We start from the raw sequence: 15,495 nt of genomic DNA on the forward strand, positions 1-15,495 counted from the left end.
GAATGTAAACAAAACAGTTCAAATTTAGTAAGTCCCTTAGGATTTCTCTTTCTTGTTTACCTTTTCATGCTTCTTTTGATTCTTGTGTTTGAAAGTCAAATTTTCTATTCAGCTCTAGTCTTTTCACTGAGAAAGCTTGAAAATCCACTATTTTATTGAAAATCCATATTTTGCCTTGGAGCATTATACTCAGTTTTGCTGGGTAGGTGATTCTTGGTTTTAATCCTAGCTTTATTGACCTGTGGAATATCATATTCCAAGCCCTTCAGTCCCTTAATATAGAAGCTGCTAGATCTTGTGTTATCCTGATTGTGTTTCCACAATACTCAAATTGTTTCTTTCTGGCTGCTTGCATTATCTTCTCCTTGATCTGGGAGCTCTGGAATTTGACGACAATATTCCTAGGAGTTTTCTTTTGGGGATCTTTTTCATGATGTGATTGATGGATTCTTTAAATTTCTATTTTACCCTCTGGCTCTAGGATATCAGGGCAGTTCTTGATAATTTCTTGAAAGATGATGTCTAGGCTCTTTTTTGATCATGGCTTTCAGGTAGTCCAATAATTTTTAAATTATCTCTCCTGGATCTATGTTCCAGGTCAGTGGTTTTTCCAATGAGATATTTCACATTGTCTTCCATTTTTTCATTCCTTTGTTTTTGTTTTATAATATCTTGATATCTCATAAAGTCATTAGCTTCCACTTGCTCCAATCTAATTTTTAAGGTAGTATTTTCTTCAGTGGTCTTCTGGACCTCCTTTTCCATTTGGCTAATTCTGCCTTTCAAGGCATTCTTCTCCTCATTGGCTTTTGTGAGCTCTTTTGCCATTTGAGTTAGTTTATTTTTAAGGTGTTGTTTTCTTGAGCATTTTTTGGGTCTCCTTTAGCAAGTCATTGACTTGTTTTTCATGGTTTTCTCGCATCACTTTCATTCCTCTTCCCAATTTTTCCTCTACTTCTCTAACTTGGTTTTCCAAATCCTTTTTGAGCTCTTCCATGGTCTGAGACCAGTTTATGTTTTTCTTGGAGGCTTTGTTGACTTCTTCTTGCTGTATGTTTTGGTCTTCTTTGTCACCAAAAAAGATCCCAAGGTCTGAGTCTGAATCTGAGTCCGTTTTTGCTGCCTGGCCATGTTCACAGCCAACTACTTGACCCTTGAATTTTTTGTCAGGGTATGACTGCTTGTAGAATAGAGAGTACTTTGTCCCAAGCTTGAGGGACTGATCTGTTGTTTTCAGAGCTATTTCTACACAGCAAGCTCTGCCACACCAGTGCTCCTCCTCCCCCAAGAACTGCCAAGTCGGATAGCGACTCAGATCTAAGCAGGCTCTACACTCCTGCTCTGACCTGCCGCTTAATTCCTCCCACCAGGTGGGCCTGGAAGCAACTGAAGCTGTAGCTCTGTAAGCAGCCTCAGAGCTGCACCACCTCCGCTGCTCCTGGGGTGGTGGCCAAACCACGAACTCCTTTCACTCTGTCCCCACAGTTTTTCCCACTAACCTTTTCTTGTTGTCTTTGGTGTTTGTGGGTTGAGAAGTCTGGTAACTGCAATAGCTCATTGATTCAGGGCACTATGGCCTGTTCTGCCTGGCTCCTGGTCTGGTTAGTCTGGGCATGGCCCCCGCTAGGCCCTGCTCCACTCTGCTCCCAGCATGCTGTGATAGACCTTTTCTAGTGACCATCCAGGCTGTCCTGGGCTGGAGCCCTGCTTCCCTCTTCTATTTTGTGTGTTCTGCAGTTGTAGAATTTGTTCAGAGTCACTTTTTGTAGGTGTTTGGAAGGTCCTGGGGGAGAGCTTTAGGCAAGTCCCTGCTTTCCAGCCACCATCTTGGCCCCACCCCTCAAGATCATCATTCTTAAACATTGTCTAAGAAGGAAAGAACCCACAACTTGCCTAGAGACTGCTACATGGCTCAGTAGATAGGATGTGGAGGAATTAAGTATGAATCCTGTTTCAGACACTTATGAGCTGTGCCATTCCAGACAAGTCATGTAACTTCTGTCAACCTCAATTCCCTTATCTGTAAAATGGGGATATTACAGCACCTACCTCAGAGTAGAGTGCTATATAAATTCTAGATTTTTATCATTATTATTGTTATCTTGGCAATATGGGTTAAGGTCTCAACACCTTAAAAGTCAAAGCTGTTAAAAAAATTCTTCATGGTGTCTATTACAAATTCCCTCACTTCATGTTAAACCATTTTCCTTTTGTCCTGCTCTCAGTGTCTATGGAGAAAGAAAATACTGCTATGTGTACACAGCATCATAGAATCATAGCTTTAGGCCTGAAGACCTAGATTCAGAAGTCCTCTAGTCCAGCTCTCTCATTTTGTTTTTTACAAATTAGGAAACTGAACCCCTTAGGTGGAGTGACTTCCCAATATGATATAGATAGAAAGTGGCAGAGCTAGGATTCAAATGATGATCTAGGGGAAAGAACACAGAGTTGGGAGTCAGAAGGCTTGGAGTCAAAGTGCCTGGGATCACATTTCAACCCTATCTCTTATCTTCATTTGTACAATGAAAGTGGTCGGACTAAACACCTAGCTCTATGATCCTTGGAACCCAGGTCTCTGATTCCATATCGGGTATTCTTTTTACTATATGATACCTCCTTTCAAAGATGGATTATTTCAGGGAGGTGTTCGTGGCTGAAAATAATCATCATTTGAAGGCCATTCTTCTGCAGATGAGTTTCTTTGAACTTGGCTAGAGTGGCCCTCCAATTCATCATCACCCATTCTATATTTTAAGCCTTTCTAGTCCAGAACAGGAGTTCTTAAACGTTTTTGTGTCATGTATCCCTTTAGACAGACCCCTTTTCAGAGTAATGTTTTTAAATACACATAACAAAATACATCAGATTACATAGGAAACCATTGAAATGAAGATATATTTCTATTTTTTCCCCTCCAAGTCCATTGAGCCCTGGAAATCTATCCATCAAAACCTCTCCTCTCTCTGTCACTTGGACTCTTGGTTAAGAGCTTGCATCTAGAGTTTTCTCCCTGTGTCTTATAAAACCACAGTTGCGTTCACTTGACAATGACACTTGAAAGCAGGACTAGTGGAGGGTATGTCTGAGTAACTGAACAAGATGAATCCATGAATTTTTTTTTTTAAATCAAGCTTTGGTGTGCTATTGAGTAGCTTTTGTACAAAAGGTTGCAATTGTTTCTAGTCTGTGAGAACTTTAAAATCAGCAGCATCCTCAAAAATTGCTCAGGAAAAGACGGGCATTACATGTCCCTTCACTGTCTCTGGCTATGTCTTTGCTTATATCTACAACACCCACAGAACATGGCTGATTAGGCCTGTTCAATAAATAATGGATTAATTCATTGGCAATACTATGTCAAACCAGTATAATCCATGACCCAGTACTGAAGTTCTGATTTTACACAATGTTCAATTTGGGGGGCTTCTTAATAATATGTCTCATTTTGGCTCATGCTCTCATCTGGGTTTTCCCCTGGGGGCATCCAAAGTTGACTCATTTTGCTCTTATCCAGGTGTTTTCAGTTCTCTTGCCAACCTCAAGCTAACAAGGCATGGAATGGGGACTAAGTTTATTATACACAACAGAGAATAAAAAAAGGATTCATACTCAAACACATAGACAGTTAAAGAAATATTCCCCTCTGGAGATCCACCCCCCTTTCCCAGGGTCCTAGTAGGTGCTCCAAATTTAGAGCAATACCCTGGGGTTGAGGGCCCCAATACCCAAAAGAGGAAAAAACAACTTGAGCTTGCTAGGAAGTCAAGTCTCTCATTCCCTGATGAGCCCCACTTTCCCAGGGGTCCATGCAGTTGTTCTGGACATGAAGTGACAACCTAGTGTTAAGCCTTTTCTCCCACCTTGCCCATCCTCCTCCTTCTCCCACCGCCCACCCAAGCAGGAGGAAAAACACAGTGTTGCCAAAGAATACACCGAATCTCCCCTCTTGTAGGTTTGGGACCTACATGGTCTACATGACTCATCGTACCAATGAAGGGTGAGGTCCAGGTTTGCTTTTCCACACTGTGGCTCTATGCCTCACTGCTCTTTGGCTCTGTCTCTTGTAGCTTCTCATCATGGTCCAGGAACTCCCTTGCAGCTAAGGCTGGCTCCTGCTCCTGTTGTGGCTTGGAATCTCCCCCGGTATGCTGCCGTTGCTACTGCATTCCATCTCCATAGCTGCCATCTACTTACCACTGCTGATTTCTTAACCTTTACAGAATAAAACTACTCAGGCCAAAATTCCTCTAATTAATACATTTTCAGTACCATTGTTAGCAAACCTTTCAGTCCCATCCACAGAGACAAAAGAAAGGTTACTCAGGCAGTGTCAAGTCATTTACATTCTTTCTTCTCATTAGATCTCTGGTCCTTAACTCTTAGCTGAGGTAGGATGACTGGATTCCGTTTACCTTTCTCTTTACTTGGGATTCAGGCAAAGTCTTTTATATATAGTCTTATCTCTAGCTGAGTCTTTCTGAGACTGTGGATAAACATTTACAATTCCTTTCTATTTGTCTTTCCAAAAAGGATCATCCCCTGTGATGAGCATCAGGTCATTCAGATTGACTTGAGGCTCTTATAAGTTTCAAGAGAATACTTATATGTCCCAGGGACCAACAATGTGGCAGACTAGATATTTTATACTCTTCCCACTAACTCCTAAAAGGGAAATTAAATGCCAGATGTATAACAATTACAGCCAAGTCCACAAAAACAAAAAAACAGAGAACCTTTCCTTCAGAAGCAATAATGCTTGCCAAGCTCATTAAGAGTGCCTTCCCTATCAACTTCAGATTGAACAAACTTTGTCCTTAGGACCCGTTTCAGAATCCCATGTTGCATAGCCTTTGTTGTTACAGCTTGCTGCCTGCCCAAAAGAAAGAGAATGACTTATGGGGTTGGAAAAAAAGAGGAATCAACAAGAGATCTTTTTAAATTGCAGAAGTAAGGACAAATGAAATAAATGGGAGAAATCAAGGTGGGTGAGAAGAACTGAGCCACCATTGACTGAACAATGCAATTCTCCTATGATTATATTTTGTGGGACAAAGTTACAGGGTAGGAGGTTGCATAAATGGGGAGAGGAAAGGTTGACGACAGAAGAAATGGATGATATACATTGAAGACAGAAGAAATGGGTGATACACATTATATATACATATATATATATATATATATATATATATACACACACATATACATGTATATGCACATACACACACATATAACGTGATATACAGTTTAGGGTCAACAGTGAAGGAATAAAGATTCCTATAGTCCAGGAATTGGCGAACTATAACCTAAGAGCCAAATCTAGCCTGCAGAATGTTTTTGTACTGTAAATAAAATTAAGATGGTTTTACATTTTAAAATACAACAAAACTTTATTTTAAAATGTTAAAAAAAGAAAGACAATCTCAGCTTGTGGGCCAGATTTGGCTGGCCAGCTATAGTTCGCTAACCTCCTACTATAGTCTGTTAGCAAGAAGAGATGCTGCAGAAGAATGAGAAAGGAGGCAGAAGGGAGTGATTGAAACCCCAAGGAATGAATAGGAGATTTCAATCCATCACTGGGGAGGTGGTTCCACAGAAGAGTACTTGCGGGGAGGAAGAGGTACATGCCTGTGATAAGAGATGGGGACCTCGTGAGGGGTTTAATCTTACATTGAGAAGCTACCTTCTCAAAGAGTGTTATGTCTTGATGGACAACATCCTGCCCCAGATGAAGGAATATCTGAGCTCCTAGGGGCATCTAGCACCCAGAAGGGTGGAAGATGGCATGGACTAAGAGATGAGATGGGCAGCTAGGTGGCGCAGTGGATAGAGCACTGGACCTGGAGTCAGAAAGACTCATCTTTGCAAGTTCAAAGTTGGCCTCAGACATTTACTAGCTGAGTGACACTAGGAAAGTCACTTAACCCTGGTCGCCTCAGTTTCTCCATCTGTAAAATGAGTTGAAGCAGGAAGTGGCAAACCACTCCAATATCTTTGCCAAGAAAACCTCACATGGGCTCATGAAGAGTCAGACATGACTAAAAAATGACACAACAACAACAGGAGATGAGATGGCATGGCCCATGGGAAGGAGAATGGTCATAGGTAGGTCAACTGTAAAACTGTACTGCATGATGTGGGACACAAAATGATTTTAGGCATTACTTTTATCTGCAATACTTCCCTAATGAATTAATATGAGTAATAGTCTAAGAATATAAGACACAAAAGTATAAGACATAGAAAAAAAAGTACAATAAATTGGTTAGAAGAGGAACCTCAGACTTGGGACTTCACAAGACTTAATTCAATGAGGAATGTTATTAAATTGATTTTTAGTCATGTCTGGCTCTTTATGACCCCATTTGGGGTTTTCTTGGCAAAGATACTGAAGTGGTTTGCCATTTCTTTCTCTAGCTCAATTAGGAATACAAAGAGATTAAAGAAGGAATGAGAAGAAATGAAACAAGCATTTATTAAGCACCTTCTATTTGCCAGGCATTCTGCTAAGTGCTTTCTAACTATTATTTTATTTGATCCTCACAATAATTCTGGGGGGTGGGTGCTATTATTATCCCTTATTTTATAATTGAGGAAATTGAGGCAAACAGAAATTAAATGACTTGGCCAGGGTCATAAGCTAGTAAGTGTCTGAGGCTAGATTTGAACTCAGGTCTTCCCGATCCTAGGCCCAGCATTCTATCTATTGTGCCACTTGACTGCCTAACCAGTATATAGACCACAAATTAGAGAATAAAATTGCAGAATGGGAAAAGAAGGGAATTAATGAAGAAAAAAATAAAGAAATTCTCTTCGGAAAAAAAAGTGAAAAAAATTCCAACAAAGAAATTGGAGAGGAGGGGAGGAGAGGAAGGAGTGATTTTGAGCTAACCACTTAAATGACAGGGGAAAAAGAAGTGAAAAAGTTAGAGAAAATAGGTAGCTAATAACAAAAGACAATAAATTAAGTAAAATCCAAAAACTAAGAAAAGAGTTGACAGATGGAAATGAAAGAAGAGTGCCTGTGGGAGTATGATTGCATTAAATTAGTTTAAGCAAAATAATTATAGGGATAAAGTATTGATTGAGCAGAGCCAGAGGATAAAATGCTAAAAAAAAATACAAAAACATGAATGGAGTAAATACAAACCTAATTCTCATGACTTTAATGTCAACAGGCAAGACAATCCAATAAAATAAAAGAGAGTGGAAGGAAGGAAAGACCTCCATGCCTTCACTCATTTTCCAAATCTGTTATTCAAAAGAAACACATCTTAAAATCAAGGAAATACACAGAATTAAAATTAGAAACTTTAACAATATTTATCATGTTGGTGATTCCATAGCAATTCATGACGACTATCCACTAAGGGACTTGTGTCAGTCTAAGGACTATCAAAAGTGTATAACTTTACAGTTGAGTCCATGGTGGCAGATTTTCAAGACGTAGTTTACATTCCATCTCTTTCTTGAAGTCTCCCCATAGGTACTCACAGGATGTTTATTAATTAAATGAAATTGAATCCTCCCAGGTAAAAGTGGCCTTGTCTTTCTTTGAATTCTCTCATAGCACTTGATACTTCTCTTATGGCCTTCTTTGTGCTCTACTTACATCCTTCTTCATGGTCTACTTATTCTGCTATAAGAAGTATTTTAGTGTAGGGAAATGGGCATTGACTGGGCTTGGAGTCAGAATGATTGAGTTCAGCCAGGCTCTAGATCTACCACTAATTAACCATGTGACCTTGGACAAGGCACATAACTCTTCAGTAGCTCTGCTTCTAAACATTTAAAATGAGGGTAATAATACCTATACTACTCACTTCATAGAATTGTTTAGATTAATGAACTTCTTACATTATAATTTGCTATAGAAATTTGTTATTTTTGTGTTCCTGGCTTATCCTGGAGAGTAAAAACTCCTTGAGGGTAGGAACTATCTTTTTTTAAAGTAATTAATTTGTTTTTAGTTTTCAGTATTCACTTTCATAAGATTTTGAGTTTTAAATTTTCTCCCCCTCCCACTCTTCCCTCCTCTCCAAGACAGCATGCAATCTGATATAGACTCCACTTATACATTCATATTAAAAATATTTTTACATTAGTCATGATGTAAAGAAGAATTAGAACTAATCAGAGGAACCATGAGAAAGAAGAAACAAAACAAAACAATAAAAGAAAAGGAGAGCAAATAGCATACTTCCATCTGCATTCAGACTCCAAAGTTCTTTCTCTGGATGTGGACAGCATTTTCCATAGTGAGTCTTTTGGAGTCATCTTAGATCCTTGCATTGCTGAGAAGAGCTAAGTCTATCAAAGTCAGTCATCGCACAATGTGGTTGTTACTGTGTATAATGTTCTCCTGGTTCTGCTCACTTTACTCAGCATCAGTTCATATAAATCTTTCCAGGTTTTTCTGAAGTCCACCTGCTCATCATTTCTTATAGCACAGTAGTATTCCATTACATTCATATACCACAACTTGTTCAGCCATTCCCCAATTGGATGGCCATGTCTTCAATTTCCAATTCTTGGCTGCCACAAAAAGAGCTTCTATAAATATTTTTGTATACGTGGGTCTTTTTCCCAGTTTTGTGATCTCTTTGGGTTACAGCCCTAGAAGTGGAATCACTGGGTCAAAGGGTATGCACATTTTTATAGCCCTTTTGGCATAGTTCCAATTGCTCTCCGGAATGGTTGGATCAGTTTATAACTTCACCAACAATTCATTAGTGTCCCAATTTTCCCACATCTTCTCTAATATTTATCATTTTCCTGTTTCATCATGTTGGCCAATCTGATAGGTGTGAGGTGGTACCTCAGAGTTGTTTTGATTTACATTTGTGTAATTAATAGTGATTTAGAGCATTTTTTTCATATAACTACAGATAGCTTTAATTTCTTCCTCTGAAAACTGCCTGAGACCAACTAAGGGAGGTCTGATTAGAGCTTTGCTCCTAAGTTTGCCCCAAATCCCTAATTGCTAGGTACTAAGCCAATGTGGGCGTGAAGCCCTCAGGGTCCTAAGGGGAGGCGCTAAGACCAGAGCCAATCATAGGAGCTCAAGTTTTGGTCGTTGAAACTGTATAAAAAGAGATAACACAGCTTGGAGATTGAGACGTGTGGAAGGCAGGAAAAGCAGCAGTGGCATCAACAGCGTCAGCAACAGGAGCTGCAACAGTTGCAGCCGAAGCCAAAGCAAAAGGAGCTAAGCAGCAGGCACTGCTGGTAGCCGGTCTGACCCAAGTGCAGACCGGAGAGTGCTGAGCAAGGGCTCAGTGGGTAATCTTCTTACCGGAGGCCCATGGGTAATCTTCTTACCAGAGGGGAGAAGCATGAATTTGATTTGGTTTAATGTCATAATGTTTTTCTGTAACCTCCTGGTTACTCTTGTGAGGCAGACTTATTGGGCCAGGAAGCTTTTGACCAGGATATCGAATTGGGAACACTGGTCTGTGGGTCTGCTACTTTGGAGCTTGAATAAATGCTTTAATTCTTCTGCCTTCTACTTAGAGCCTTCCTTATATCCTGCAGTTCTGAATCATTGAGGCATATATAAGATTTTCTTTGAAATCATGAATTCTGCCTTCATGATATACCAGTATGGACAGCTCATAGTAGAGAATTCTAACAAAAGTTGATGCATTGAAGAAGGAAATAGCAAACCACTCCAGTATCTTTGTCAAGAAAACCCCATGAACAGGGATATCAACAATCTCAGATATGCAGAAGATACCACTCTGATGGTAGAAAGTAATGAAGAATTTAGAAAGTTCTTGATAAAGGTGAAAGAGGAGAGCGTAAAAGCTGGTTGAAGCTTAACATTTGAAAAAACATCTTAAGATCTTGGCAACTGGTGCCATCACTTCCTGGCAAATAGAGGGAGAAGAAGTGGAAGCAGCGTTAGATTTTATTCTTGGAAGAAAAGTTATGGTAAATCTGGACAGCATACTAAAAAGCAGAGATAAAGCTGTGGTTTTTCCAGTAGCAAAATATAGCTGTGAGAGTTGGACTATAAGGAAAGCTGAGCACTGCAGAATCTATACTTCTGAATTGTGGTGCTGGAGAAGATTTTTGTGAGTCCCTTGGACAGCAAAGAAATCAAATCTTTCAATTAATTCAGGCCATTTCACTGGAAGGTCAAATAATGAAGTTAAAGCTTAAATAGTTTGGCCACATAATGAGAAGATAGGACTCATTGGACAGATTGAAGGCAAAAGGAAAAGAGGATGGCAGAAGATGAGATGGATAGATGGTGTCATGGAAACAACAAACATGAACTTGGACAGACTTTTAAGAGATAGTGGAACATAGAAGGGCCTGGCAGTGCTATGGTCCATGGGGTCATATAGATTTGGGTGGGACTGAGGGACTGAACAACAATAGCAACAAATCCCTTCTAGGATCCCCCCTCCCACTCCCACCTCCGCCCACAATACACACATAATAGATTGTGAGTTCCTGGAGATTATTGGGACTGCATTTTATTCATTTTTGTCTTCCAATGGCAACATAGCCTGAGGGCCTTCTACATAACAGGCACTCAATAAATATTTGATTGGATTAATGAAGAAAAATGAGATCCACTGAATGCTTGGTTGGTTTATTCTGTTCTTGGAAATGATAAACACATCCTTTATGGGCTATAATGCAATAAAAATAGCAATCAATTCAGGGAGAAGAAGCAATAGACACAGACCTAAATAGCGACTTAATAATTAAATCCAGAACAATGAATGGGCCAAAAAATCATAGATACAATTAGTAACCACATAAAAGACAATGATAATGATGAGACAATATACCAAGATTCTTGAGGTGCAAAGAAAGCAGGTCTCAGGGGGAAAAACAAACAAACTATACTTCTAAAACATATATTAACCAAACAGAATTAGAAAGGATTGGTAAAGTCAAGAGTCTGTTATGTTGAATTGGTCTTAGTACTGTCCATGAAAGCAGGACATTAGCTTTATAAGGAGAGCAAAGTACAACTTGTTTCTTCTATACTTGTGTGAAACAACTTTATGTTTAGATTGAGAACTGAAAGAGACCTTAGAGACCATTGGGTTCACCTCTCCCCTCATTTTACAGATGATAAAAAATAAGGCACCCAGAGGATAAGCAACTTGCTAAGGGTCACACAACTGCTAAGTATCTGAGTGGGGATTTGAAGCCAAGTTCAATGTCCTATCCACAGTGCCATGCCACCTCTCAAAGGCAAGATTTTCCACCAAAATAAGGACTTGAACTTTGGATGCTCAAATTAAAAGTCTAATGCTCTACTAACTGAGCTAGCTATCTTTGATGTACATAAACTCAGTTAACAAGAGCTTTTCAAGGAAAATATGAGGAGTACTGCCCGAGCATTTTGGAGCCTTGGCCCAGGAAGTATGGAATCAGTTTGGTTGTCCAAACGAGTGCTGTCTCCTTCCAGCCTTATCTTTTACTCCAGCCAAGTTTTGACTTGTCATCAAAAGAGAGAAAGTACATGACTTCAGAGATCATCTCGTCTAATCTTCCACCCAAAGCTGAAATTCTTTCTGCTGCTTTCCTGATAGCAGGTCATTCAATCTTTTTCATTTTTTTTGTAGGGATTTTTTGTCAATCAGTTGACGAGTATGTATTAAATGCTTATGATGTGCCTGTACTACACGCTGGGGGAAAAAAGACAAAAGACAAAAACCCCCCAATACTTTCCCTCAAGATACTTACATTCTAATTGGGGAGAAATAAATATCTAGGTACATTATATATATGTATATATGTACGTGTATATATATGTATATACATACATACACACACACACACATACACACACACATATGCCTTCATCTGAAGGTAATCTGAGAAAAGTCATTAGCAATTGAGGGGACAAAGTGGGAAGAACAAAGTGACCAGCAAAGTCCACTTGAGGAAGGTTGGCTTTGATTGGAATCTTGAAGGAAGCCAGGGATGCTTCCTTCCCTGAGGATAGGGACCACAACATTCTTGGCAGGGAACAGCAAATGAAAAGGTACAGAGGCTCATTCCATTGTTGGAGAAGGATCATTTGGAAGTTGTCATTACATTGGGGTGAAATCCACCTTTCTGCAGCTTTTTCCTTCTTGTCTTCCTTCTACCCTCTGGACTCACCCAGACCATGTCTACTTCCTTTCCTAAATGGCAGCCCTTTAGATATTTGAATGCAGTGACTGTATTCCCCTTGTGTTTGCTTTTTCTTCAACCCAAATATCACTCTAATCCATTCTTGCTCTTCCTCTCATTCTCTTGTGAGACTCTCATCTCTGCCCACTGAATGGGTCCTCTCCCCTAGTATTCCATCTATAAGGTGGCAGTTCTACACTTAGTGACCTCCTCCTTTGCCCATTTCTTTTAATCTATAAGTAACTCCTTATGAGGGAGGTAGGCATCTGGAGGTGATTGTAAGTTCTATTGAGAGCAGGGACCATATTTTATTTAATCTTTATATCTCTCCCATGAGATGAAGTGTAGCACAATGGATAGGATACAAAGCTTGGGATCAGGAAGACCTCTCAGAACCTCAGGCAACTCTAAGATTTCACCATGACCTTAGAGACAGAATACCATCTGTGTTGGTGAAGGGGATTATCTCACTGTGACTAAATCACACACCATAGATGCATTTCTCCCACAGCCTTGAGCACAGTGTTCTTCACATAGTAGGTCCAATTCAATAAATGTTTTTTTTAATGTACCTACTATATGAAAAGCACTGGGGATACAATGACAGATCAAAAGAAAACTGTTTACTATCAAAGAGCTTAGGCTCTTTTTTTGGGGGGGAAGGAAGAAACAGAGTTAAGTTTATACATGGAAACTTGAGGAGGAGGGAGTCAGCCCTAATCTAGTAGGAGATGGCAGTGAGTTGTCTTGACCAAAGCTAGGTTTTAAGTAATATTATTTGAAATATTGACTTCCACTATTTTAGGCCACTAGGGTCCCCTCTCTCCCTCCTCTTTTTATGCTAAACAATTTTTACAGGGCTCTCAAAAAAAGGTCTTTTGGTGGCCTGGAAGAGCTAATGTTGATTCCCAAGGGACTCTCTATGCAATGAAAACTCCAGATTAGGAGTTGGTCAGTCCAGTGTTCTTGGTTCTTCATCTTCCTGGCCAATGGGGAATCATCTCATGGGCAGTCTGACTGAATGTGTGGTGATCAGTGGCTTAAGATAGCCGATTACCCCAAGTCAACTGTAAGTAGTCCGTTCAAGGGATAGAAGTAGATACAGACTTATTCTTGGGGAATAATTTATGCCCTGGGAGAATCTGGCTGATTAGAAACACACACATTCTGCTCATTTTATGGAAAACATTCCAAATGTGGTTTTATTCCATAAAAACAAGGTCTCATCCACAGAGTATTGAACTAGAGAGTCAAATTTCTCTCTTCCCCCCAATCCTTTTTTTCTTCTCAGACACATTTGTATTTTGTTCTCCTCATTTCCATTTGAAATGTTCTCAGGTAATGGTTTCAGTGTTACCTCCTTTGCTAACTTGGAGCTTTCCTTCTGGGAAATACACTTCAGAAGGGAAGGAAGCACTTTTTGATAAGCAAGTTAGATGAAAAAAATTACCAAAAACAAACAAACAAAAACCAAATCACCACCAACAACAAAAAAAAAAACCCGGCACATCACATCGCTCTTCACTCTCCCTTAGACCCCAAATCAAATTGACTAGCACAGACAAGTAACTTAGGTGCAGTTCCTATTCATATTATTAGTATTCAAGGATTGGTTTGGTCTCCTCAAGTGCCAGAATGCGCCTTGGATTTCTATCTTTTCTCAAGGAGAAAAACTTTGCTTGTCGTTCAATCTCATGATAATGTCAATGCTGTGGATTAAAAAGAGGGCAGAACTAGCACTCTACTGCTAAAAAAGAGAAGTCTCTCTTGTGTAGGAAAGCATTACAAGAACCTGTCCCATTTCTTTTTTGGATTTGTTATGGTTGTTGACCGACTGACTGACAGTGGTGACCCATCCAGTATGGGGCTGTGTTTATTTACTCTGATAACACTTCAGACTATGGCTTTTTAAAAATTTATTTTTTATTTTTTTGATGAGAAAGGTTCTCAACTCAGGCCCTGTTGATTTCTGCCAACCACTAACATCTCCATAGGATCTGGGTGTTAGAGTCTCATGACTTCTAATTATACCTGTGATCTCTGACCCAAGCAAATCTGAAAAAATAGGGGAAGGGTCAGAAAGTACTGTCAACTATACAATGGTTGCTGACCCTTTGGCACAGATTTCATTACTCAGTAACATCTACCTCTTGGTGTTCTCTGTACATTAGACTTCAGACAGCTTACAGTGTACAGCCTGATACAGGGCATTCTACCCAAGTACACATACAACACAAGCAAATGCAAACATAGGCACAGAAGGAAAGTTATGCAAATAATGAAACTCCTCAGAGCCATGCTCCTGCCACACAGAGTTCTCAAAGCCTTTTTGGCTTTCTCTCCTGCCAAAATGGTCAGCTCTGCAGTATTTGGCTGATTTAGAAATGACTCCATTTTGGTAATAAGGTATTTCCTATCTGACATCACTTTTTTTGGAGGGGGGGCAGTCTGACTTTATTAGCTAAAGGCAGGCCTAGCACCTTGGGTGCTCTTGGGTGGGCAGGTTCGCTTTTTCTTCACCACCACTGGCTTCTGGCTTCGAAGGATGGCGCTGGCCCGGCGTAGAGCAGCCATGCAGAGATCTTTCCAGTATTTATTCTTGCGGATGATAGTGCTGGACGCTGCTGAGTGTGGCCTTGGCATTTTTGTTGATTGTGGTCCTCATGTAGGAAGTGGCAGGCTTCCTCTGACCTGCCCTCTGCTTTAGCACCACCACGATGCCCTTGCCATCGGCAGCCAGCTCGATGCCCACCATCTTCCAGTGGATCAGCCTGTTGTAGTGGAACGAGTTTCGGGCCTTGAGGTTATTGTGCTCGGTGGTGTTGCACTTGATGAGGAAGCTGGAGTGGTTCCGAAGGACCATCTACTGCAGGTGGGCCAACATGGTGGGACCTGCACTCGCGGCGGCTCCTGGAGACCGAAAGGTGACATCACTTTTTGTGATGTTGTTTGGCACTTACCATGTCCAACACCTTCAGATACTCATTTTAAAAAGTATTCATGAGTCACCTACAAGCCTTTGGCCTCTTTCATTCTCAACTCCAGATCCTGTTTTCTAATCTGTGTTTAGCTATATCTACCTTATGCTGACCCTTGCAATATAAGTCATGAAGTATCTATATTTATGTTGACTTGGTTTGGAGGATCTTACCAAATTCTTAAGAGAACTTCTCATATTTCTTCTACATCTATAAAGAACTCTGGCACGTGATAACTTTTGGTTTACGGCCATCAAGAGCCGTGCAAAGCAAAATGAACAGTTATCACAGGAAACGACGGTCTTTCTTGGGTTTGGGTATAAGATGGAATTAAATATGCTAATTTTTTGTCCCTTCAGAGCAGTCCTGTAAGCCA

At 40.2% G+C, this 15,495-nt stretch overlaps 1 pseudogene; it reads right to left on the reverse strand.

Moving 5' to 3' along the window:
• Positions 1-14,598: 14,598 nt before the first annotated feature.
• LOC118832151 lies at positions 14,599-15,025 on the reverse strand (annotated as a pseudogene).
• Between the last annotated feature and the right edge of the window lie 470 nt (positions 15,026-15,495).

This window comes from Trichosurus vulpecula, chromosome 9 (assembly GCF_011100635.1).
Source record: "Trichosurus vulpecula isolate mTriVul1 chromosome 9, mTriVul1.pri, whole genome shotgun sequence".
NCBI lineage: Eukaryota > Metazoa > Chordata > Mammalia > Diprotodontia > Phalangeridae > Trichosurus > Trichosurus vulpecula.